We start from the raw sequence: 26,025 nt of genomic DNA, 5'->3' as shown, positions 1-26,025 counted from the left end.
GCATCACGCAGATGTTTGGCTATTTCTCAAAGATAATGCTGAACTAAGGAACTAAAGGTCTTTAGTACATTTGTAAACATCTTATAAAATGTTTATTGGTTTCACAAGATACATACAATATGTAGAAATACTTCAGAAATAACTGCCATATTCATATTATATCAAAAAGTAAAAAAATGGAGATACAAAGTAAACATAGATTTGTATGTATTAAAGCTCCACTAGGTAAAATTGAGAGATTGTGCTCATGGGCTTCCCCTACAGTTGCAGAGTGTAATAAATGTTTCATTAGAACTAAAGGTCGGAAAGCAGGTCGCAGTTCTCGCGAGCGAAGTTCTTTTTCAAACTTGGGAACAGCAGGGATTTATATAACCATATATTACATACATTTCTGCACAGAGGGAGAGAGAGAGAGAGAGAGAGAGAGAAAGAGAGGGAGAGAAAGGAAGAAATATGAAGGGGAATGGTGTGGAGAGAGAGAGAGAGAGAGAGAGAGAGAGAGAGAGAGATAGAGATAGCAATGTAGGGGTCCAGGCACTCAGCATGGCTTCACTTCAGCTTGTCATTCAAATGTCTGAAGCGGACATGTTTAGAATATTTCAGCGAGGGAAAGTGTGTGTGTGTGTGTGTGTGTGTGTGTGTGTGTGCCTCTACCAGGTTGCCACATCAGGCATTCACACTCACTCGACATACCCACCAGGACTGCACTCAGTGTGTGTGTGTGTGTGTGTGTGTGTGTGTTGATGTTGAACTGTTGCTGCATGGATGCCCTTTATGTCCTTCTGTGTGTCAGTGTGTGTGTGTGTGTCTGTGTGTCTGTTTGCACACACGCTTGTATGAAGTGGATCTGTGCCCAATTAGAGGTGTGTGTATGTGTATATGGTTGTGAGTGTAAGTGTGAGTGTTGGTGTGAGTGTGTGTGTGTGTGCGCACACAGAGGTGGCGGTTGGTGCTGGGCTGTGGCAAGGAAACAGGTGGTGGGGTCACAGGAGCTTTCTCTTTTCAATCCCCCACCAACACATAAACACACACACACTACTGCTCGCCCCAGTCTGTATGTCAACAGTAATAGGATGCTCTGTGTGTGTGTGTGTGTGTGTGTGTGTGTGTGTGTGTGCTTGACAGCTATAGGAGCTTTGCTGAGCTGATGAGCTGCTGTGACACACACTTAAATCCCTACAAGCACACACACAGCCAGACTCACAATCATCCTGAGAGTGGCTTTCCCTCTGTCTGTCTGTCTGTCTGTCTGTCTCTAACCTCTAACACACTCCTCCCTGTTCCTCGGTTCCTCCATGCTGACATCGACACACACTGCTGCACACACAAGCACTGCTGTAGTGTTAGCACTGTCTTTAATAAAGGCCATTAAAGTCCATATGTCACTCCTAACATTGGCCTCATATAACAGTTATTTACTAAAATCATTATTACTGACCTTTTATTATCTCTTAACCAGTCTACAGTGAAGAAACTAGTGCTTCTTCTGAAAAACTGTCCCTATTTTCCAGGGAAGACCTGACTTCTTCTAGATTGTAGAGCATTGCTGTAAAGATTTGATTGCATTCAGCAAAAAAACATATAAGCAAAGTCAGCATGTTGGATGATCACCTCCACAAGCATCTTTCTAAACGTCCCAACTCAAAATACTTGAATGGAACACCATCATCATTCCAAAAAACATGGTTAAATCGACTGGTTAACAGCTTAATGCTGAAGGGGTTTATACCTCTGTAGCCCTGGCAGTGCCCGGCATCTATAATAATAATAATAATAATAATAATAATAATACATTTTATTTAAAGGCGCCTTTCAGGACTCTCAAGGTCACCGTACATAATACAATGAAAATAAAGCAGAAAACATATACAAACATCATTAAAACAACAGTAAAAATAGGGAAGCAATTTAAAAATATCATAAAATGAGGGAGCAGACTAAAGATTGTATGCTATCCTAAACAGGTGCGTTTTGAGGCGTGATTTGAAAATGTGGAGAGAGTCAATATTACGGATGTCTGATGGGAGAGAGTTCCAAAGACGGGGGGCAGACCGGCTGAAAGCTCTTAACCCCATGGTGGTCAATCGGGCTGGGAAAACAGTGAGACTAACAGATGAGGAAGATCTGAGAGTGCGACTAGGTCTGTTTATGTGAAGGAGGTCGGATAATATGTATCTAACATTAACATAGGGTGGGGTAGATGGCGCTCCATTTTTCCAAATTTCTCCTAGTGTGATGCTGGCAGGCTAAGGCGTCTGGAGTTTGATGGGTCAGAGCTGGGGATCCAGTGCTTTTCTAAGCTTTTATTGGATGTCTAGTGATATATATTTTTTTTATTCGTAGCTGTGCTACGTTCTATGCGTTCTATTCTACAAAAGTGGTTCTGAATGTTAAAATAGCTTTGAGAAAAACAGTAAGAGAGAGAAACAGGCAGGGTGTACTTTTTCCTCACACTTCTTCTGTGAGGAAGCAGTGGGAGGAGGCATGGAGGTGATTTAGGAGCGCAGGGGGTTAAAAAACGACTCGATTAGCAGCAGGAAATTTGTTTTGGTGATCTGATACGCCGGCTGACATTTGGTGTGAGTTGAGGTTCAGTAAATGGAGGAGTCGTGCTTGGTGTTGGTGGGAGGGCGATGGGTATATGTGGAGGTGTTGGGAGGGGTGGGGGAGAAAGCACACGTGCGGCCAACCACGATGAACGTGGCATCCTGGACTTCATATTAGCTCATTTAGCATACCTGCCCAAGCGCTAACGCTTAATAACAACATTCGAGCCATTCAGGCGTAGCGAATAAAAACAGTGTTGATGTCCATTAGCGTGCTGCCCGCGCTTCCTGCCTCGGTGAACACAAACAACCGCTGTAAATGCCCTTTTTAAAGGGGGCGAGTGAGGAAGCAGTGGGGGAAGCCTTTGTTTAGCAGTTTAGCTTGTTTGCTGGTATGACCCTGAGGTAAGACCTTCATAGAAAGGAGAGAAATGGAGGGAAAATCTGGGCTTATTGCAACACAGCCAGCGATGCATGGAGTGTGTTGCAATACGATTTTGTGCTCTAGGTGGACTTTTTCATAAGTTAAAATTTGCAGGCACACGCACAAACACACACACACACACGCACTCATGACTAGGAGTGTGTGGGAGCCTTACATTCGTCTGTAGATCATACTTAGTCTTCCATTCAACTATAGATTCACTCTCTGAATAGAGACATATCAACAGACATATGATTTTCCCAAGTTTATGTTGATGAGTTATGACAGTGAATTATGATTGGCCCCAACGCATTCTGTAGACCAATCATAGACACAGGTGATTAAGGTCCCCAAATTTTGCTTTCTGAACTTTTTATTCCTAACACATTTTATTTTGTTCTCAACAGTGTGGTAATATACATGGAACAGAGGCTCATTACCACTGATTCTTCTTTTTTGTCTGACCCCAATTTCTGCCTTAGTTGCCAACTTCCGCCCCCTGAAGTGGTTCTCTTGTGGTGAGAATGTAATCTGGTCTTGATCTGACCCAGCTATAAAATATGTATTTCTTTTTAATTGATCTAAACTGCTGATTAGGCGCAGTTAATCTAATATATTAGCCAGATAATATACTGCTATGTACAAACGCTGTCTCTGATGCTCTATGGTGTTTACACACGCAGTATGTGCAGCATTCCCTGCTCATATCTGCGCTGCATGGGTTTATACCAAACGAAACAGAGGGAGAAACTGCTCCAAGTAATCTAATTCATCAACTGCCTGAATTCACTAATTATGTCATCATTACAGCAAATTACAGTGTTCCAAAACCTGGTCAAAGGAATACAGGTAGTTACTGCAGTTAAGAGGGACACACTTCCCTTTCAGTGTTCTTCATTTCAGAGGAAATACTGTATGAGCAGATGCCCACAACCTTTTGACCACATGATGAATGTACATGAGAGATATCAAATCTGCCTGCTAGGCCTATATCTGTTCATTAGAAAGCAATCTCACAGCTGATATTCATTCATTTGAATGGCCCTTGATCGACTCTGTTACAAATATTTCAGATCTCAAGGACCTGGATGTCCACAGTGTCTAGTTCTGTCCTCAAGCACTAAAGGTTTGTCTCTCTAACTGCTCTGAATAGGTGTGTGTAAGTGTGTGTTTAGTTCATTCCTGAGGCTTTTTAATCTGAGAGCCCGATGAGGACCCCGCAGACACGACTGCAGAAATGAACTACAGTAACGGCCTCTCCCACTCTGCTCGCCCGGCTTGCTCAGCATATTCACTACGGTTGTCTTGTCTGAACAGATTGGCTCCCTATCCAAGGAATATTTCTGATTTAATTTAGGCTCCTGTCCCACTTTGACCATGACCAGAAAGAAGTGGATAATAAGATAAATTAAAAAAATGACCCTTTGGAATTTTATTTTGCAATTATATGGAAAAAGCTGATCTTATTTAAATGAGACATTTTTGATTAGGCACCTTACTTTAAGCCTTATATAGAAGGCAAATGGGCCTGTAACAGCCTTCTTGTCTATAGGTTGCCTACACATCTTGTGCAATAATGCAAATAGGTATGTCCGATTCCCTGCAGTGGTCCAGCACCCTTGCCAGGAAGTATTCAGCCCAAGGGCTAAAGATATAAGCTTGGGAGCGGAGGGTCACTGGGTCAGTTTCCTACTTTTTACTGCTATATTATACTGCTACTACAGTTCTGTTCCCATATGTGATTCTGTGCATTGAACATTGTCTCTGATTGACACATTCCAATCAGCATGTGTGTGTGTGTGTGTAGGGTTTGTGTATGTGTTCACATCCCCATCAATCGCAGTGACAGATGTGTCTCACTGAAACCCCCCCCACCTTTAAGATAAGCAGGGTGGGTTGCCTGTGTCACTGCCTCTGCTGGAGGAGCGGCCTGTTTAAAGGAGATTGACTCAGATTTGGAGAGGATTTCCAGCACCTGCTCTTTGGAGAGGGGGGTGAGGGTACACAGCAGGGGAGGATGTGTATATATGTGGTGTCTGTGTGGGTTGGGGAAATTGTGGAGGCGACTTGGGGGCAGCAATCTTACATCTTTATTGAGGTTATGGCGAGTGGAGAAACGCAGGAAATGCAGGTCTTCTCCTCATCGCTGTCACATTTCCCACACAAAACGGACCACCGGAATTAATCAGCAGCCGGACGCACCTCCATCAGATCACACACACATAGACACACACACACACATATATATATATATATATATATATACACACACCAATCTGGTCAGCTCTGTGCGCTGTGGCTGAGCCTCAGGTGCTATCAGCCTCTTAAAACGACCATTTGCTGGATTATATGGGATTTCTATTAATGTGGTGTGTGTTTAACCTGAGACAGGGACCCCCAGGGTGGGGGCTGTAATAACTTTTGGGTTCAGAGCCCAGTGTGGGGTTTAAATGAAAAGCCACTTTTTTGGCTCTGTGTGTGTGTGTGTGTGTCTAGTCAATGACAGGTGATATTTGAAAGCCGTGCTGATGGTGGGCCAGGGTGGACGCCGCTCTCTGATTGGCAGGCTCTTCTTCAGCAGAGCCGTCTGGGGACGGCCAAATGAGACAAAATATTATGGTGTCACTTTCCGACCTGCTCTTGACAGTCTTTTGGAGAGAAGCCCAACCCCCCCCAAGCAATCCCACCCCATCACACTCACACCTCTGCCTTTTATTGTTGAGCTGAATAGGTTTCAAATGTTCTTCAGGTCCCTCTTCCACCCCCAGCAGGTTTGACAGTTGACAGATAAGGCTGGGCGATATGGTAAAAATATATCATCACGATAAGATTTCACATGATTGCATCTGGATATTTTACACCAGCAAAAGATAAGCACATTACATACGGCACTACTTGGCTCTGTTTAACATTGTAGTACCAAGTTCTTGGTTGGTTTTCCACTAGCACAGCTACATTAAGTGGTCCATTAAAAAAACAAACAAAATCAAACAAAGCAAATAGCATAGAATGAATGAATGAAGTTCAACTTATATAGCACCTTTCTAGAAACCCAAGGACGCTTTACAATTTACATGTTTTACAAACAAGCACATTACACATTAACACTCATCCACACACCGGTGAGAAGCGGCAGCCAATAGCGCACAGCGTACTCTCAACCGGAAACGACCGTCCACCTGGAGGACTGCATCAGGCACTACAGCATTTACCCAGGACAGAGTGCCAATCCATATCTGGGCACAGTCATACACACACATTTACACACACACACACAAACCTACATACATACCACACACTTTACACATACACAGTAATACATTTTTCAGGACAATTTAGAGTATCCAATTTACCTGATCTCAATGTTTTTGGACTGTGGGAGGAAACCAGAGTCCCCGGAGGAAACCCACGCAGACACAGGGAGAACATGGAAACTCCACCCAGATAGGGACTTGAACCCAAGACCCCAGTGCTGGGAGGCGAACGTGCTAACCACTAAGCCACTGCGCCGCTAGAATCCAACATAGGTAATCTGGTAGCATCGAACAAAGCAGACAATCTGAAGTATTTTGCTGGTGGGGGAATGCTAGCACTAGCTTTTTTTTAAACTGTGTTTTAAATATGGCCTCTGTTGAACAATGGTCACTCATAGATCAAAGTGGTGAGGTATTGATCACAGGGCTGTGGGTTCAGTACCTGCAGCTTTTAAACAAAACCCTTAGCCGCTTCAATACCCATGGCTCTTGAGAAGGGCCCTTAGCTCTCTGATTGGAGGACCTCTCTGTTGCGTAGTTAAAGCTGTGAGTAATTGTTCACAGGGTTGTGGGTTCGATACCCACAGCCCATGAGCAAGACCTTTACTTTCTCTGCTCAGTGCTTAGAGCTCTTACGGCCGATCTTATTCTTTTTTATAAGCTGGAATACTAAAAAAGAAACTTGTAAATTGTACAAGTATAATGACAAGAAAGGGATGTAATTGAAGTTGTTCACAAATATCTGAAAAACTAAACTGCCTTGAAATATCACACTGTTATGCTTGTGCTGTACCACCCACCCTCAGTGTTTATTTATAATGCTAACGCTCTGCTGACTGTGAGTTTGTATGTGCGTGATGATGCGCGTGCGCACACCTGCATTTTTTTTTACTTTTTTTTTCTTTTGTAATAAAGTTTTTGCAGAGGCTGGCAACTAACTTTGGGAGCATCTGCTTAAAAGCTGGATGTGTGTGTTGTGCCGTGCTGACGGCGGGTAAACAGGAAAGTGTGCCTGGTCTGGGCCTAGCTGACTGCCTGTAGTCTGCATGCTCTTGTTTGTGTGTGTATGTGTGTGTATGTGTGTGTGTGCTGAATAAGCAGTGAGATATGACTTCTTCTTTAACGGAGGACCTCTGTCTGACATCCAGGCACAAAAACTTACAGCCTCTCATGGGACGACTCCCACACTGTGCACTTTTAAAAAAGCCAGGGGGGAAATGCCCTTGTGTTTTTCGTCTTCTCTTTTCTGCTCATCCCCATTTCTCCTCTGTATGTGTGTGTGTGTGTGTGTGTGTGTGTGTGTGTGTGCATGGAGATACAGGGAGGTGGAATGAGTCCTTGTCTGTGGCCTAATGAAGCCTCTGAGGTATTGAAGCACGGTGTGGGCAGTGACGACAGCACACACCTGGAGATAAAACACTGTGTGTGTGTGTGTGTGTGTGTGTGTGTGTATCTTTTTATACGTTTTCAGCACAAACAAATAGGAATACAGAAATGTGTGACAAGAAAACACGAAGATCAAAGTCCCTGCATTGGTATCTCAGTGAATGAGTGTATTGAACCCACAACCTTGTGGTCAATAACTCAGTGTGCCCTAATCACTGAGCAGCTACCATTCCCCATTTTGTTCTGAGGTTAAAGGAATACTTCAGTGTTGCTTGACCTAATCTCTATCTGTCACGTTTGTAGGCCATAGCACACCGTCAATAATTACTACAAAATTGGCAATAACAAAGAATCCGCTAACACTGACAAACACTAGAATTCAGTGTGCAGAAGCTGATGCAACTATATATATATATAGTAATGAATGAAAAGGCTATGTCTACATATATGGGTCCTGAAATGTTACGAAAACAAACCTGTGTGTGTGTGTGCACGTGTGCGTTTGCGTGTGTGTGCGTGTGCATGTGTGATCAGCACCCCTGTGGAAGAGTATCAGGGGAGAGAGACGAACGCTCAGGAGTGGATGTATCAACAACATGCTGCAGATTAGGTGGATTTGTGTCTAAGGCAGGGATTCATTCCTCATTTTCCACACTTTCACCAATGTGTGTGTGTGTGTGAGGGACTAGTGGGTGAGGAAGCGATTGGTTTTATCTATCTGGAAAGCTTCAGGCAGCAAAAGTAAACAGAGCAAATCCTTTGAGTGTGATGGTATGGCGGCTGAAGGGACACGGCCTGTCCACTGTACACTCTTCTGGCAGATTTTACAGAACATCCACAGTCATACTATAATGGTACACACAGTACACACTCAGAGCTCCGTCTGCGATAAAAGGCTAATTGTAATTAGATTTTATAGTTGGGAAACTGCCTTTTGTGTCTAACTGTGTTTCCAGTCCAGACAAGCCTGTAACAGCTTTGGCATGAAGCAGCATCTTCTATTCATTTTACCTCAAAATATTAAATAGAGGGGGACGCCATATTGACACCATATTGTTTTTGCGTGCATGCTATACAATATTGATGCGTAGTGTCAGATATAAATGTTTTTTATTAAAGTGTATGCACTCTGAAGAATATTAGTTGGAAATTTCTGTGAAACCGACACCAATAAATCCATATGTCCTGGTATTTGCTTATTTAGGTGTAATGGAACATGTATTCTTTAAGAAATGTCACAGAGTTTGGCAAGTGAAAACAGTAAACAGGAGCTCAAGGACCTGCCTACCTCCCTGCTTTACTACTGCAGCACCGGAGATCAGCCAAACATGTTTTTTTCTGCACCAACTGTACCAAACTGTGGTTTTTATACCGAGGTGTGAAGCGAACTGTGAATTTTGTGTACTGTTATGCCCCTATGGACAGCATATCATGATAATATTTTATTATGAGATGTGTGTTTCCCACCCATAAAAATAAAAAACACTAAAATACCCAAATAATCATTAAACTCTAATTTTAATAATTTTGATTGGCTTTAGTCTTTACTGTGCAGTGCGTAGGTTAGTAGCCCGTTCATTAATATTGTTTAGGGACAGAGGTCTCTGATAATATTTGATCATTTATTTATAAATTAAAATGAATAAGTAGCTGTGTCTATTTTGATCAAATTAAAAATAGCAGCACAGTCATTTATCTTAATTTTTTGTTTAATTAAATCTGTTTGTATAAAAACAAATTTGTTTAATAGATATTGTTCTTAATAAACTCGTAATACCTCTAATAGTAATTTCATTACTCTACTCAAGCCATTTTTCATATCTCATTTGGAAGGAAATTGATGCAGGCTGCTGAGTGAAGTGAAATTTAAGGCATGACTAGTTCCTGTATATTCCGAGGCAGCGTTCGTCTCATCCTTTGTTACGGGACGCCACTGAATCCATGCTGCCAATTCCAAACATTCTTACATACCTGAGCTGTTGGAAGATATTCGGAATAGTTTAGATAAATCCGTGCCCCCTGAGCTGATGAAAACATTTTAATTAAGCTGAAATTTTCCAGGAACGTCCCACTCGACCGTCCTGATACATGACCCCCCCCCCACCCTCACGCTCTCTGGCCAAAACAAACAGGAGTTCAGGGAGTTTGAGGAGGTGGTGCCGGTTGGACCGGAAGGGTGGAGCGGGATTCATTAACGGATGCTAGTTTTGGCCGCTCGGTGCAGCAGGCTGCCCATTAGCTGAGCCGTATGCAGATAGCCGGAGCCAGGGCCAGATAGGGCAGGTGTGGAGGCTCCGGCTTCTGCTTCTGCTTCTGCAGGAGAACCGTCCAGCCCAGCTGAACCCAGGGTGGGCCATTCCACTCAGAGCATTCAAGGAGCCAAGCCAGGCAAACTCATGTAGCCATAGACACTACTGGCCAAGCAAGTGTGGAAGCAAGCACTGCCAGTTCCAAATCCAACTTTACTGCAGTAAGTTGGTTTGCAGTGTTGTACTGTATTGCTTAAGCAGTCATAACATTTTTTTACATTATTAATTATTTAATTAATAAATCTATGTTATGATTAACATTCAATTTAAATGAGGGTCAGTGAACCTGCAGGATATTATAAAGATAGTGTTAATATTAATAGTAATATGTTGAAGCATAGTTAATATGTCTTTAAGCATAGAGTTTTAGATTTGATCATGTTTGTGATTTTCACTGAAAGTAAAGAAACTGACAACAGCAGGATCTCTCAAATACACATACAGCAGATTTGCTTTTATAAATTGTGTGCCGTGTATATGAAGTAAAAATGTATGTGAAATAGGGGGTCAAAAAAATTGCTCTCTGCTAAACAGCCTGAAAAGGTGTGTGGTAAATTTTTAAGTAACTCTGGTAGGACTGTGCAATATGGGTAAAATGTTATATTTCATGTGATATTTAAATATATTTAGCATGTTTTTAAATGATACAGTTCTGTTCTTTTTTGACCCAATAGTGACAATATGGTCTTCAGAGGCCAAAAATATATCATTTAGACAAAAAATTGTTGATCTTTTTTTAATTTGAATTAGGAATGATAATAAGTAAATCACAATCTGTATGGAGTGAAAACAGCTAAATATAATGTTTAAGGAGGAAAACATTTTTTTCTTATTTTTATTGTTTCTTTTGTATTTTCATGGTTAAACATGGGTCAGTGTAAATATGGCAGTTTCTTAAAGTCAAACATAGCAAGAGTTAAGCTAACACACTCAGAGCAGTCTGTTTGCATTTGTATGTTTGCAATGCTAAACTTTGTGATCATATAACCTACTCTCTTTTTAGGATTAAAACATCTTGCTGCAGATCTGTAGCTCTATGCGGATCAGCTTATTCTTTTATAAAGGAGAGGAACAGGAGAGATGGAGATGGACAGGCAGGTCAGGGAGGTTTCACAGAGAGTGTGGCAGGTGTGCTTAAACGCACCTGGCCAGCGCGTTGCGTCTCTGAAGTGTGAATCCGGCTTTACTCTTCCTGATCTGGGACCAGATTATGCCCGCTGCTTTTAACTGGGCCGGAAATCACACCCCGTGCTCTTCTCTAATGTCTTATCATCCCTTTGGTCGGCGACTGCATTGACCTGCTCGGCAGGCGAGCCCTGGAGCGCTGTGGATCATCCGGAGCCCCTGGCCTGGCCGGCGTTTGAACACTGCGTGGGCTGTGGGGAGCGAGGGTCCTGGTAAATTGTTTGAGATTGGAAGCGGAGCAGGAGGACAGCTTTGGGCGGCTTTTTTTAGAGGCACCTCCCGCCAGGCCCATCATCGCTCCATTCCGGCTGGCTGTGCAACTGGAGCTGTGGTGCTACCGGGGAGCCTGACTGCTGTTGACTTAATGCTGTTTTAGGGGTGTTACAATCTGGTCTAAATTATCAGTATCAGAGCAGATCTGGGAATATATTAATGGATTTTTTTTAGTTTATTGACCATTTCCATTTATTTATGCATGTTTTTCCCCATTGCAGTCCATTTATGCTGCTGTTAGAAGGGGTGAAATAAGGTCATACTGGCTGGTATTGGGTCTGTAACATTTTGAAAGCTAAACAGACAGGATATGCAGTCATTAAAGTGCTGACCCGCACTGAGAAAAGCTTACTCTGATGTTAAATTCCCACATTTGATGCTGCACTGATGAAGCACTGTCCTTTCTGTCTTTCTGCAGACCAAAGGACAGGTAAATTGTTCCTGTCTGTCAAATTAAAAGACTATTAAATATGGCAAGCCAACTGAGCCAAAACGTGTGGGAAAGAAGCCTCCACGCGTAAAAATATCACATGTCCGCACGTAAAAATATCACGTGTACAGGCGGTAAAACTGTTCGTGTATACACGTCTTGACATCTAACATCCAATCAGTAAACGCGCCTATGCATACATTTGCATTGTAATAAGGCAGCCTGACAACACATGATGTCATGCAACGTATTGTATTCCATATTCATAAGACGCTTACGTGGGTTACAACGCAGTGTCAACGTACCGTGACATAGCCCCATACATACTCATACACACTCTGCACGTAAGGTCCACGTAACTGAAACGTTGTGATCATGTGACTATGATGTACCCCCTATTTCACATCTACCTCTGTACAGGTAAAAAAAGCACATGATGTACAGACGGCATACATTTACGCCTCTACACGTAGAAAGATCACGTCTGTACACGTAAAAAAGATAATGTCTTTATCTGTCAACACGTGATTTTTTTACGTGTGGGCACCTGATATTTTTACGCGTGAAGGCGTTTCTTTCCCACACGTTTTGGCTTAGTTGGCTTGCCATAATTAAATAGTTTGATAAGTCTGCACCAACCAGGCCAGGTATGAAAGTGTAAAGAGATAAAGTTGAAATCTTAAAATCAAACTACACATGCAGCATCTGAGTGCATTGTCTTTACACACTTAATATTGAACCTGGAGGAAGTACCTTCATTCATACAGTTCAGCAGTATTTCATTACTCTTATTCAATAGTCATTTAAATAGGATTACAGACATTTTGCAAACGATAGTCAAAAATCTGTACAAAATACATTTCAGAATAAATAGCCCTCCCAACCCTCATACAGTTGAAGTGTGGATCGTACAGCTGTATAATGTATGATGTAACATTGTATGAGTTGCTTGTCATGAATTCAGATGGGGCAGAGACACTTCTCCAGGGCATCCCTAGTGTGTTTGCGTGATCCAGTGTACTGTGTAATGTGGTTGCCGCTGGCCAAGTGCTGTTATGTGACCCCTCTTCACCGAGGCCACATGGTTTGTGTGTGTGGAATGCGGTATGTATGGTGGTCCATGAGCTTTGTGCTAGCAAGGTGACTTCTCTTTAGCTCATTCCTTTAGCTGGCCTATAGCTTTACCCAGCTGTCCAGCTCACGTTCCCTATATAGCCCTGCCGATCCAGTTTCAGCAGAGAAGCTTAACGCAAGTTGAATGCTAAATCAGGCCCAAGCTATGACCAAGAGCATACAGTTCCTGTGGATAGATGTTTCTGGTGATTTCTGCACAATCAATAGGATGCAGCTGTAACAAAACATCATATTTCAGAAATTGTAACTTAATAATACTGTTAAAGGAAAAATTCAGACAAAAATAAATGTTCTTGCATCGCTTGATGTGTTGTAGACATGGCTACTCACCTTCTTCAGTAACTCTGAGTAGCCACTAGAGTAAGATTTTTGGGGTTAAAGCAGGAGCATGATAATCAACTGAGCTGTACAATATGGCTGTAAGATAATTCATGTTTTTTTCACAATAGTTTTCAAAATAAACACATCAAAAGAGCTGCAATAGCATTGTGAATACAAAGGGACAAAGGAAGCTCTTCATACTACAGACTGTGCTTACATGACATAACTAGGCTGAAGGCAGAGTGAGGTAGTACTTATCTAGAACATTTATCTGCCTAATGTGTCAAAAAATAACGAGACATTATGCTACACATGGCCATGATTCTCCAGTAGGTTATGAGTCTGTAAAAATGACTTTAGTCCCAAGTCGTTAATGCAGTATTTTTGTTTTAATGCCTTAAATCAAACCTAAAACCACACCTGAATCATATATTGATTTTTTGGTTTCAAGTCCACTGAGCTGGTGGTGTACAAAATTAAAAAATAAAAATACTTATGGACACTTAAGATTTTTAAATAGTGGGAAAAAGCAGCAGATATATTTTTTCTATTCATACAAAATTCCAGAGTATTTTGTACCTTGTGTGTTGTTGAGTTTTTTCATTTTAGAAGTCAGAGTGAGTGCGGTGTGATTAGAGTACGCTGTCTGTTGCGTATTTCATAATGAGTGTTTTTTTACGCGGGTTTTCAGTCATAATGGCTGTTCACAGCAAATTGATTAAAGTTAATTAGTGGAAGCGTTCTGTTTGTGCTGAATTATGGGCTCCACGTTTTTGGGGAGCTTTGTTTGGCCGTGTTCGCTACAGCGCTGAGGCTCTGGCACGGCGTCTCTGGCTCTGAGACTCTTGTCTGTCGGTCTGCCTTTTTCTTGTACAGGGTTAATGTCAGTCACCTTAGTTGGATCATCACAGTAATTTTCAGCCGTCAGCCTCCGTTTCATTTTCTCAATCAGGGGGGTAATCGTGCTGACAGCTTGTTTGTGAGGACTTGCTCCAGTTGTGTTTGTGCGTGTGAGAGAGAGAGAGATAGGGAGGGAGAAGCAGCTTTCGGCCTAGTCTGCCATTGACCTGGAAGAGCCAGTGGGAAGGGCCAGAAACAGAGACACAGAGAGAGAGAGAGAGAGAGAGAGAGAGAGAGCTTTGCTGCAGCACTTGGGTTAGTTTGACCTTTACTAAGATACTGCACTCTCCTAGAAAGTGCATGCGTGTGTTTTGGCTGTGTGATCACTCTGATCTGTATCTTCTGTGATGATACTTGAGTTGTGTAAAGGTTATATATCTGCTCTGAAACAGCCCAGATACACACTTTACTCAGCCTTCTTCATCAAGACTTAGTTCTGCCTAGTTCTGCTTAGTTACATATATTAGCGATGTGCCGTATCGTATCATGTCAAATAATATCGCCAACATTTTTGAATATTGTACCATATCACCCACCCCTAATTATCATCACATCAGAGTACAATTTTTTTTTTTTTTTTTACTGTTTTTAGCAAAAGAAAAATTCACACTATTCCTAATTCCTATTATATATCTACTAGAGACAGATTATATCTGTCCTGTATCATTTGTTTTACTTCAGTCCTGGATATATGGAGATATATGGAGATGTTTATATTTTTATATCTCAGTTAGGGGCGTGCTATATCATATCATATGCAATAATAAAAATGAATTTTCATTTTGTTGCAGTAGTGAATTTTCAATTTAGTTTAAAACATTGCTGTGAGAATTTGACAGCACTGAGCCTCACAAGAGCATTAGTGAGGTCAGGTGCTGATGTTGAATGATCCATAAGTTCAGAGCATGTATTTCCACTGCTTCACAGCCCTGTTCTGGTGGCTTTATACCCTGTAGGAAAATGTTGAGACAGGCCATGGTGAGCTTAGACTAATGAGCAAGTCCTTCAGATTATCGTATTTTTTATACTGATATAAAGAAAAGGAAGAGAAAGAGAGAGATGGAGAGAGGAAGAGAAATAAGAGAGAGAATCTGGGGTTAATATTCCAGCACAGCTGTGTGACTGAACACTGAATCACATCGGAACAGAAACGACAGACGAGCTGTATTTGCTCTCTATTGAGTGTGCTGTGTGTGTGTTTCCCTCTCTTTCACACATGCATGGATGCTAAGGAAGCGTAGGAGAGGAGATGAGAGGGGAATAGGCTCCTGTTGAGTGTGTGTCAGGCCAGTGCGTGCATGCATTCTACCAAGGCAACAAACACACACAGGCAACACACACTCTGTGCTGTGTGTTTCTGCTGGGCTGTCTCCTGCAGCTGCTCCTGAGAGGGGAATTTGGCAGTGTTCAGTCTGTTCCAACACGAATGCACTCTCTCTCACACACACACACACACACACACACACACACACACACACACACACACACACACACACACACAGACTCACTTCCCTCCTCATCACACCTGATTCCATTTGACAAAAGCCCCTATCGGCTTAATATTTTCGTATCCGTCGAAGGCGACTGAAGACTATATTCTGCCCATCTGTCACATCTGTTCCTTTCTCTCCCTCCCTCGCCTTTTGTGACACACACACACACACACACACACGCAGGCACACTGTGCTAGTGCTCACAAGCGTTCTAATTCCACTCTGGCACCACAGAAACCGTTCCATAACCAATCAACAGCCCTTTCTAATGGAACCCCCGGGGAGCGGGCCGCACGGCAGCGTCACGTCTAACCTTTCAGCACTCTCTGTGACTCAGTCGAGGCAGCACAACACACACACACACACTCATACACACATATCCGCATACACACTCCCTCAGATTCCTAAGCACAGTCTGGATCTATAACAGGGGACGGGTGCGTCAAAGCTGTTCCAAATCAGGAAAGATAAATATAAAGAAGCTACTGTTAATGTGGCGCTAATTTTCCTAAAGTAAAACAAAAAGTTAAAGATAAGTTGTTGCTTAAAAACTACTCATGTAATTATGTTTATATATATTTTATATACTTAATTATAATTTATTTGGGTAATTCATCAGTAAACAGCATATTTACTCAAATACAGTCACTACTTCACTTAACTAATTAGCCCCATAAGCTATCTAACCCATTAGGTTATCTTTAACATTAGCTTTAGCTGAATTAGCTAAATAAGTTCCATGACATTAAGCTGTGGAGCGATGGAACTAACTAACAAACACTCCTGCTCTCTGGAATGATGGTTCTCCATTCAGTTCTTTTTGATTGCGGTGGGGATGTAATTACTCAACATCCTGCATTCAATCAAATCCTCACAGCAATTCTCCACAATCTAGTAGAAAAACTTTCTCTGTATAATAGAACCAGCAAGATTATCCCCTTTAATTGTAGAAGAACAAACAGATACAAGTGTCCCAATACTTCTTTCCATATATTGTCTTTTTTGGTAATTGGTAATATCAGATTTGACAATTCATTAGAGAGGCCTGCTGTACTGTATCATAAACTGTATTATAATTTATTTAATTGGGGAAGCTTACCTAGCTTACTGTTGGGAACTAGGAATAATTATGGAAAACAAAAAAATCTCTCCACCAGACAGAGTGGTATAAAAAGCTGTCCGAAAACTCCTTCTTCATAATCACATGACTTAGGACTCTGCAGTGTCATCATTTCCCTGTGTTTGTGTGTGCTGCTTGTCTAGAAGGTGGGGTGGCTGAACACTAGCTGCAGTGAGAAGCTAATCACTGTTAGCGTGAACAGACAGCTTCATTAACCACGCTGACCTTTGTGCCTCCCTCATGTAAACCACACACACACACACACACACACACAAACACTGCATGGTTGCTGCTCTAATCAAAGTTTCCCCATTGAAGGGCCATTTAAAGGCATTTGGGGGCCCCAAGCTAAATTAATATATTAAGTAAGTGTAAACTTCAGCATGCTAGCAAATGCTGTGTCCACAAAAATTCAAACACTGTCACTGCACTTATTTTAATGGTGCAATCGTACTGTATTCATTTTCTGCTTTAAAAACTTACATTACCACAAGTTGTGCTAACATCTGTCTGCATCATCTCTAGAAGATCGTAATTAGTAGTTTAAAAGGGGGGGGGGGGGGGTTCTCTTAAGAATGTATCAGATCATTAGTAAAGGCTACAATCAATACCTGTATAAACCTTTACAAACTTTTAGAAAAGCTGATTTTAACGACATTGGAACACTTGACATTGTAACTGACCATCATTTTGTTTGTCCCAAAACTATTGTTCTGAGAACAATACAGAATGCAGTACTGACTTAAATGTGGACGTGATTATTGAGTTGTTTGTTTGATTGCACGGACAATTCTAGCCACACACTGTTTGAGTAAAATGAACATTGTTGTTTAATTCTATAAACTACAAACAACATTTCTCCCAAATTCCAAACAAAAATATTGTGATTTAGAGCATTTATTTGCAGAAAATTCGAAATGGCTGAAATAACAAAAAAAAAGATACATAGCTTTCAGACCTCAAATAATGCAAAGAAAACAAGTTCATATTCATAACGTTTTAAAAGAAAATCAGAAATCAATATTTGGTGGAATAACCCTGGTTTTTAATCACAGTTTTCATGCATCTTGGCATCATGTTCTCCTCCACCAGTCTTAAGGCCCTGTCCCACTGCGATTGCGTCTAAATATCCACTAAAGTACGTCCAAATTTCAGTGGACGCAGTTTAGTGGATATTTAGTGGATATTTAGACGCAATCTGGACGTAGTTTAGTGGATATTTGGACGGCACCGTCCAAGTGGAGGTAGTTTAGACGTTGCCGTCCACTTTAGACGCAAAAGTGGTTTTGGTACCTCCCAAAATTTTCGGAATAGACGGCGACTAATATGGACGTAATTTATTGGATATTTAGACGCAGTACGGACGTATTTTAGTGGATATTTGGACGGCACGTACAGGTGAACGTCGACGTCCATACAAATATTTTTCTGGTGTCCATCGCTTTACCATCAGCCGGTCATACAGTCCAAACTCCACCCGGCGTACAATCCAAGGCCTGACCCATACAGTCCTCTCCTGCTGCCGCCTCCTCCTCCTCCCGGTCTGGTCCAGCACATGGAGGACTATGTTCTGCTGCTGCACCATCACTGCAAGGAATCTGTGGTCCATGGTTGTGTAGAAGAGAATAGATGTGCTCTCTCTTGTAGCTCAAGAAGAAATGATGATTCACTAGAAAAAACAACCATATATAGTTGGAAGTCGACGTCCAAAAAGTGGAAGTCGGCGTACAAATTTGGAAGTCGGCGTCCAACTTCAATTTAGACGGAATATGGACGTAATTTTTCTGATAAATTTGGACGTACTTTAGTGGATATTTAGACACAATCGCAGTGGGACAGGGCCTTTACACACTGCTTTTGGATAACTTTATGCCTTTACTCCTGGTGCTAAAATTCAAGCAGTTTAGCTTGGTTTGATGGCTTGTGATCATCCATCTTCTGGATTATATTCCAGAGGTTTTCAATTTGGTCAAATCAAAGAAACCCTGTAATATTAAATATTACATACTCAAAAATAGAACTCTCTCTCTCCTACAGCTCAGACTTTGAATAGATAAGCTCCTATAGTGGCTGCAGGGTGGCCGTGCAGCAGTCCTATAGGGAGCAGACGTGGCTTTAATAGAGAGATTATAAAAGCGGAAAGTGTACCGTTTCACGCTGGACAGCGTAGGCCGCGGCGGACCATACAGCTTTCACAGGCCTGCGCTCAGATCAGCCTGAGGGAGAGTGTGTGAAGGGAGTCACTGTGGGGGCCCGGAGTGTGTGCATGTGTGTGTTGGTGTGTGTGCGCTGGCTGGGATAATTGGAAGGCCTCCTGAGTGGAACTGTGTGTGAAACTCTCGCTGCAGTGCCGGGTCAAGCCCCAGCTGCCAGACTTGCTCTAATTGCTGCCTCCTCTGATGGGGAAGGCCCCCATACAATACACCGTTTACCACACACAGACACAAACACACATATATACACACAGACACGCGCTTGCTCCAAGCGATAACACGCATGCGATTGAAAGTGCCTCCGCTGCAGGTATTGGTTACCGTGGCGATGCATGCATTTGAATAATTCACGTTTCTTTCTCATTTGGTTTGGAAATGTAACGTAAACGCTCCGCGGCGCGCTTCTCCAAACGCCTCGACCCTCGACTGCTTATGAAAGCATTCCATTTCACCCTGAGATATGTGAATACACACGGATCCTGCCTCTTCTCCTCAGCTTGGATGAGATGTGAGCAAAAGTTTCTGGACATCTAGATGTTTTTTGGACATTTTACACCATATATATGTATACATGTATACATACTGTTGACTATTCTTTGTATTTTATATCCTTACACCATTCGCTAAACATTGTGTATTCTTACATTTTTACTTTCACTCCATTTATTATACATTTTGCGCTATTCCTACACTGTTCACTATAAGTTGTGTACTGTATTTTTATGTTAGTGAGTATAAATTGTGAGTATGTTAGTGAGTATAAAGTGTTCTTACTATATTCACTATATATTGTGCACTATATTTTTGAGTTATTCACCATATAGTTTGTATCTTATTTTTACAATATTCACTAACATTATGCACTATTTTCTTGCATACACTCTCACCATACATTCTGTAGAAAAAAATCACTATATTTAGTTTAATATTTAGTTCTTAAACCATTTACCATGCATTATGTACTGATTTTTTTTATTTTTTCGTAATGTTTTGTGTACTGAATAATTTTTATTACACTATTTGCTGTATATTGTGCACCATTTTCTCTTATTACTCACTAGTAATTGTGCACTATATTTCTTACATCATTCTCTATACATTCTGTACTCTATTCTTACATTATTCATCATACATTTTGTACTTTATTCTTACAAAAGCTGCCTGTTGTGCTTTTACATCAAATTGGCAAAGAAAAGCTGGGTGTTCCCAAACTTTTGACAGTCTCTTTATATCGGGGCCTATATCTTCCCTGCATTCTCTGAAGCTAATTAATGAACAATGGATTGCTTTTAGACTTTTCCTGCTCGTTGAGCTTCGTCCCTGGGGGGGTGGTTGAGCATAAATAGCCTCGGCAACGTCGGACTCTGACAGCCTGATAGATCGTTCACAACCAGTCGAGCCCTGTGTCTAAATTCAGGCACCATGTACTACTGTGTTAGTGCCCTAATTCACCATATAGAATAGTCTGTATTTAGTATTACCTATGCAATTCACTATGCACTGTATGCAAACATATCCACATAATAATTGGCAGTAAAGACTGCACTGTGATAACAGGGTTGTGTATTCAATACACACACTACCAGCGTTGGGGCCTTGAGCAAGGCCCTTGACCCATCCTGCTCCAGGGGCACCATAGCATGACCTATGCTCTCCCAGCTGGCAAATGCGAAAACAGGGCAGGGGTGGCTCATCAGATAGAGCACCTGGCCATCAAGGTTTTGGGTTCGATACCAAGGTTGTGTGGGCCGCCACTGTTGGGCCTTTGAGCAAAGCTCTTAACCCTCACTGCTCTGTGGGCTCCACCGTGTAGGTGTAGGCCAAATTCTGTCTGTGCTCAGCACAAGTATGGTGTATATGTTGTATTTAGTGTATTTTTACACTATGTAATGTACATAAGCTGTACACTGTGTACAAGGCATGTGACAAGATCTCGTGTCACAAGATTAAAATGGCACAATATTTCTCATCAGGTGTTAAATGTGTCGAGCGAGACGTATGCACAGGTACCCAAAACAAATGTTTGATCATTTTGAATGGCAAACAGCAGTGCTCTCTGTATCTGCTGACTTTAACATGTTGCTGTTATTCGAGTTGTCCCTTTGTCTGCGGTTTAAAGGGCAGAGCGATGCGGAATTGCAAACACACGCAGAGGTAACTCGTCGAGGTTCGGTCATAGGTTGCCAGGTCTGTATTGAACCCTCAAAGGGGATTGCCACTTGAATACCGAACCCTCAGTACCCCCATATTTTGACAATAGTATAAAGGGACTTATGTGAGATCATACAGGAGAGAAGTTGTTGGGCTTATGGTAAAACCAGCTGCATTACTTACATACTGTTCTGCATATGATAAATCACATGTGGTTCATAAAACAGTAAAAACTGATTGTCATGCATTACAGAACGATATAAAAATATATAAATATTTTCAATTATATATTTTATCTCTGAAAAAATATATATATTCTTAAAATCTTGTGAACCTAATATAGTGTGCACTATATTTACACTTAATTTTTACTGTTCAGTGGATTCTTACGATCTACAATGTGTACAATATTCTGACATGATTATACATATAGTATATATATATATATAGTATATTTGCAATAATAACGTTACACAGTGTTTTGTTTTTGTTTTCTCTGCACCATAGGCTTACACTATTAGCTGCAAAGTGTGTATATTTTAGTACTCTTTGTACTATGTTTTTAAAGTGTTCTAAACACATTCTAAACGCACTTCCCATGCCTCACACCTGAACAGTCAACTATCAATTTTACACCCTCTCCATTTTAGTGTAAGGCATTTCAGTTCAGTTTCAACATTTCCATCTGCAGTATTCTCTGCCTGTTTCCCCACTTCTGCCCTGTGCAATACTCCACACTTCTTTTTTAAGCAATTCTAATATATCCTGGGGTCTTAACCGTACACCATATCCCCTTTCACAGGTCCCAGGGGGAGTGCAGTACCTGCACTGAGAGTGGCTAGTGTACTTCAGAACTACTCGATTTGAGACGCAGCTCCTTTAGATGTGGAGGTGCCGGCTGACCTGTGATCTAAGTTTCAGTGTGTGAACCTGACACTGGATCTGAGGCGTGTGGCTGATCTGCTGCTGGCAGGTGCAAGCGTGTGTTGGTTGATGTGGATTGAGCTGCAGGCTTTTGTGTTTGAAGTTGTTTCCTTGCTTTTCTTCTGTCTGCCTCCTCCTGCGACAAGCACACACCCACGTGTTGTGACAAGTCATAATTCAGCAGTGTTTGTACTCCGGGAGCTCTTGGCGGAGGTGGACTTGATTGTTTGTACTTGGTTGTTGATTTTATAATACTTAAGGGGAAAGGCTGCCATGCCCTTTGTGTGTGTGTGTGGTGCGCATCTGCCAGCTTGATATTCAATGTAAATTTAATGAAAACTGCATTATTATTATTATTATTATTATTATTAAAAGAGGCTTTACTGTCGATGGTGTACAAACATCAGTCCCTAATGTTTTTGTTTAAAGCCCCACCAGGTAGGATTGAGATTTTGTGCTCGTGGGCTCCCCCTACAGTTGCAGAGTGTAATAATTGTTTCAGGCGGATTCTCTTTCTCGTTTTCTGGCTTTCACAGACATATTCGGTCTCTTTCCAGCTTCTGCCAGAGTGTCTGTATGTTAGTTTGTAAAGTTTGTCGCAGTTCTCGCAAGCGTTGGTCACGGCCGCTTCTGAAAACGTACAGAGTCTGGTTTGAGCTCAGAGGAGCTCCGGCACAGACACAAGAGCACCGCTATTCCTCCTATTACACCTCAATGCAGCGCTGCAGTGAGTTTCAAGCTGTAATTTTACTTCTTTAAAAAGATCAAAAATCAAGGAAATCCTACCTAGTGGGGCTTTGAATTTAAAGCAGCAGTATTTCTGAGTTTTTTAATAATTTTATGATGTTGGATAATCACCACCTCACCTCATCCTCAAAACCCCAACTAATCTCCAACACAAAAAAAGTACATGATGGAGCACCATCATTCCAGAGATCACAGTTAGGGCGTCTCACAATATGATTTTATTACGATATGTTGCCTATAATAACGATGATAACACATCACTATGATCCTGCGATACTCTTAAATAATCAAATATCAGGAATTATGGATTTTTGGTGTCAGTTTCCCGTAATTTGACATCCACATAGTTAATATGATTAATATTTTGTTACACCCCTAAACATAGTAACACAAGTAACAATACTTAGTTCACTACCTAACAACCCCCCCCCCCCACCCCCCCCCACCCCAACACACACACACACACACACACACACACAAATAAAAAAAGCATAACATTGCATGCAGATGAAACGGTTTGTGTCATGTTTTTGTGTATCGGGGGGGGAGTTCTGACTCTCTTCACTGTGGTCTTATTCAGCTGTGTGGTGGAGAGACAGAGCAACAGCCAGAGTCTCAGCCAGCTGTCGTCCCACACACACACACACACTCACACACACCTCCTGGCACAGTGTACTGGAAGTGTGTCTTAGCCCTCGTAGCAGGAACGTTGCCACGGCAACTTCAGAGGCGGCAGGAAATCTTGAGGGGAGAGGTCAGAGAAAAGCATGAGCTCACCGGCTCCGGATTCACCACCGCCACGCGCCAGACTATGTTGTCTGTGTGTGTGTGTGTGTGTGTGTGTGTCTCTGTGTAAACACAGGGCTCTGATTGGTCTGATTGGTGTAATTGAATCACTCTGTCAGTGAAAACCTGATTAGGTGAATCCGAGTCGTCTGATTGGAGGCTTTATGCTTACTTTTCTTTTCGTTTCTGCTAAAATTACTGGCTGTCTCTTTTCATCCCTAGAAGCCGAACAAGCTTACTTTATATCTGTTTACAACTATACAACTGTGTGTGTGTGTGTGTGTGTGTGTGTGAGATTGCATGGATCACCTGCCTTTCTCTCTTTCTGTCTTTGTGTGTAACAAATCTGTGATTTCTCAGCCATAAACACCTGCTGCTCCTGACTTTCATTCTGCAGTTTAGTCCGACTGCAGAGAGCGAACATCATCTCTTGTAAGGTACACTATATTAAAAGAAGTAATAAACCAAACTACTTAATCATTGAATTCATATATTTTATTAATTCTTGAGGGTGTTCTTTCCACTCTTATATACAGTCTCTGGTGTCTGTTAACTGTTGTAACAGGAGTGGTGGTTAGTCTCCTCCAAGTGTGTTGACCTTCAGTTTTTCAAATATTTGTTTATCTGTTCATTTTCCATTGAGATAGTCAGAATTTTTTTAAGTAAAACAGTGTTTACTGTATAGTGCCGTAAATTTTACTGTTAGTTCACAGTGCAGTTAACAGCCTCAGAACTCAGACTTCCTGTCAATCTTTTTTCATTCAGTTTTATTCTTGCATTCATTTAGTCTCTCATCCCCCTCCTTGTCTAAGTGTGTGTGTGTGTGTGTGTGTGTGTTCTCCAGCTGTTGACGTGAAGATATGTCCTCAGATGTAATTCTCTGGAGGTTCTAAAACCTTCCGTTGCCTTGTGTTCGTGTCTACTGCTCCCCTGCTCCAGCTCCCTGACGGGAATTCAGACCCTTTAAGATGAGACCAGAGTTCTCACTGTATTCACACACATACACACACACACGCGCACGCACGCACATGCACGCTTGGTCTCTCCAGAGCGTGCTAAACAGGCTGGACGCTCATACAATTGATAATGCATCGCCTGAAGCCTGACTGTTCCTCACTGGAGCCGGACAGTGAGACTAAGGCTGTTTTCTCACCTGAACTTTTTAGTCTGGTTAAATCGAACTCATTGGTTCATGTTCGGTTTCATTTCGGTCATTTTCACTTTTGTGCGATCTCTTTGGGCAGGTGTGAAAACAGTCATCACACTCTGGTGTGGACCAAAACAACCACATTGAGACCCGTGAAAGAAGGTGTTCATGGAACAGAATGAAAATGAACTCCGGAAGCTTTACAAATCTTTTCTTTTTTTTTCTTCCTTTTTATCTCACTTTTCTCCCCGATTTAGCTACGCTATCACCCTGTTATCGAACTGCTGCGGATGCAGCATTGCCGAGTAGCATCACAGCGCAGTCGGAGGAAAGCACAGCGACTCGTTTCTGATACATCAGCTCACAGACGCAGCCTTGTGCTGACCGACATCACCCTTTTGGAGTGATGAGGGGAGAGAGTGCCATCTACTCACCGAAAGAGAGCAAGGCCAATTGTGCTCTCTCAGGGTAGTCCACTGGACCACTTGGAGCCCCTCAAACTATAGGTGTGAATACACTTTAAATAAGAATAGCAGTTAGGTTTATACATAGACTGTGTATAGCTGGACAGAGCATCGTCTCTCAAAAGTGAAGCCACCACAGGTCGGGCGCCCCCTGCTGTTCGGTTTCAGAAAGCTGTGTAACCCCACCCATCCCCATAGGTTTCAATGGCAAAAAAGACAACTCTTAATCACATTTTTTTCTAATATACTGTAATTCTACCTCCATTATTTAAACGCAACAGCTAGTGTAACCTCTGCTTATATTGTAATTTTTTTTATATCCCCACAGAATTCGTTTTATAAAATGTTATTCAGTTATTCAGGATCGCCAAAATGGCGGAAGATTTTGGCTTCATTTTCATTGAATGAATGGGAACGGAGACACGGCGTCCATCTTTTTTTACAGTCTCTGGGTTTATATTAGTGTTCGATGTGCAAAAAAGTAAATGTAATAAAAGTAACATGTTCCGTGGACCTGCCTGATGTGGATGGTGGATGTGTTTTCTGACAATAATAGTCAGACTTCTCCAGGAAATCTACCGTGAATTTGCCGTAAATCTGACCCATTGTGTTGCATAATACTGTGGACTAGAGCATGACCTTGGCACTAACGGAAAGAAGACGGAAGGCCATTTCCAGCCTTTCCACTTAACAGGTGTAACAGGTAGGAGTCAGCTGCACCCCGCCCACTCCTTTGATTGACAGAAATAGCTCAGCAGGGTTTCCGCTCCTGACTCGCGAGCCCTCCAAGCCTTCATTACTCGCCTGCATTCCCCACC

The 26,025-nt window shown here is 41.9% G+C and overlaps 1 protein-coding gene across 8 annotated transcripts in view; it reads left to right on the top strand.

The window, feature by feature from the left end:
• msi2a (musashi RNA-binding protein 2a) overlaps positions 1–26,025 on the top strand; it is a 281,548-nt gene that overhangs the window by 94,072 nt on the left and 161,451 nt on the right. The window lies entirely within an intron of this gene.

This window comes from Astyanax mexicanus, chromosome 20 (assembly GCF_023375975.1).
Source record: "Astyanax mexicanus isolate ESR-SI-001 chromosome 20, AstMex3_surface, whole genome shotgun sequence".
Taxonomy (NCBI): domain Eukaryota; kingdom Metazoa; phylum Chordata; class Actinopteri; order Characiformes; family Acestrorhamphidae; genus Astyanax; species Astyanax mexicanus.
The sequence above is the reverse complement of the archived record's forward strand: the minus strand, read 5'-3'. Positions and strand labels throughout refer to the sequence as shown.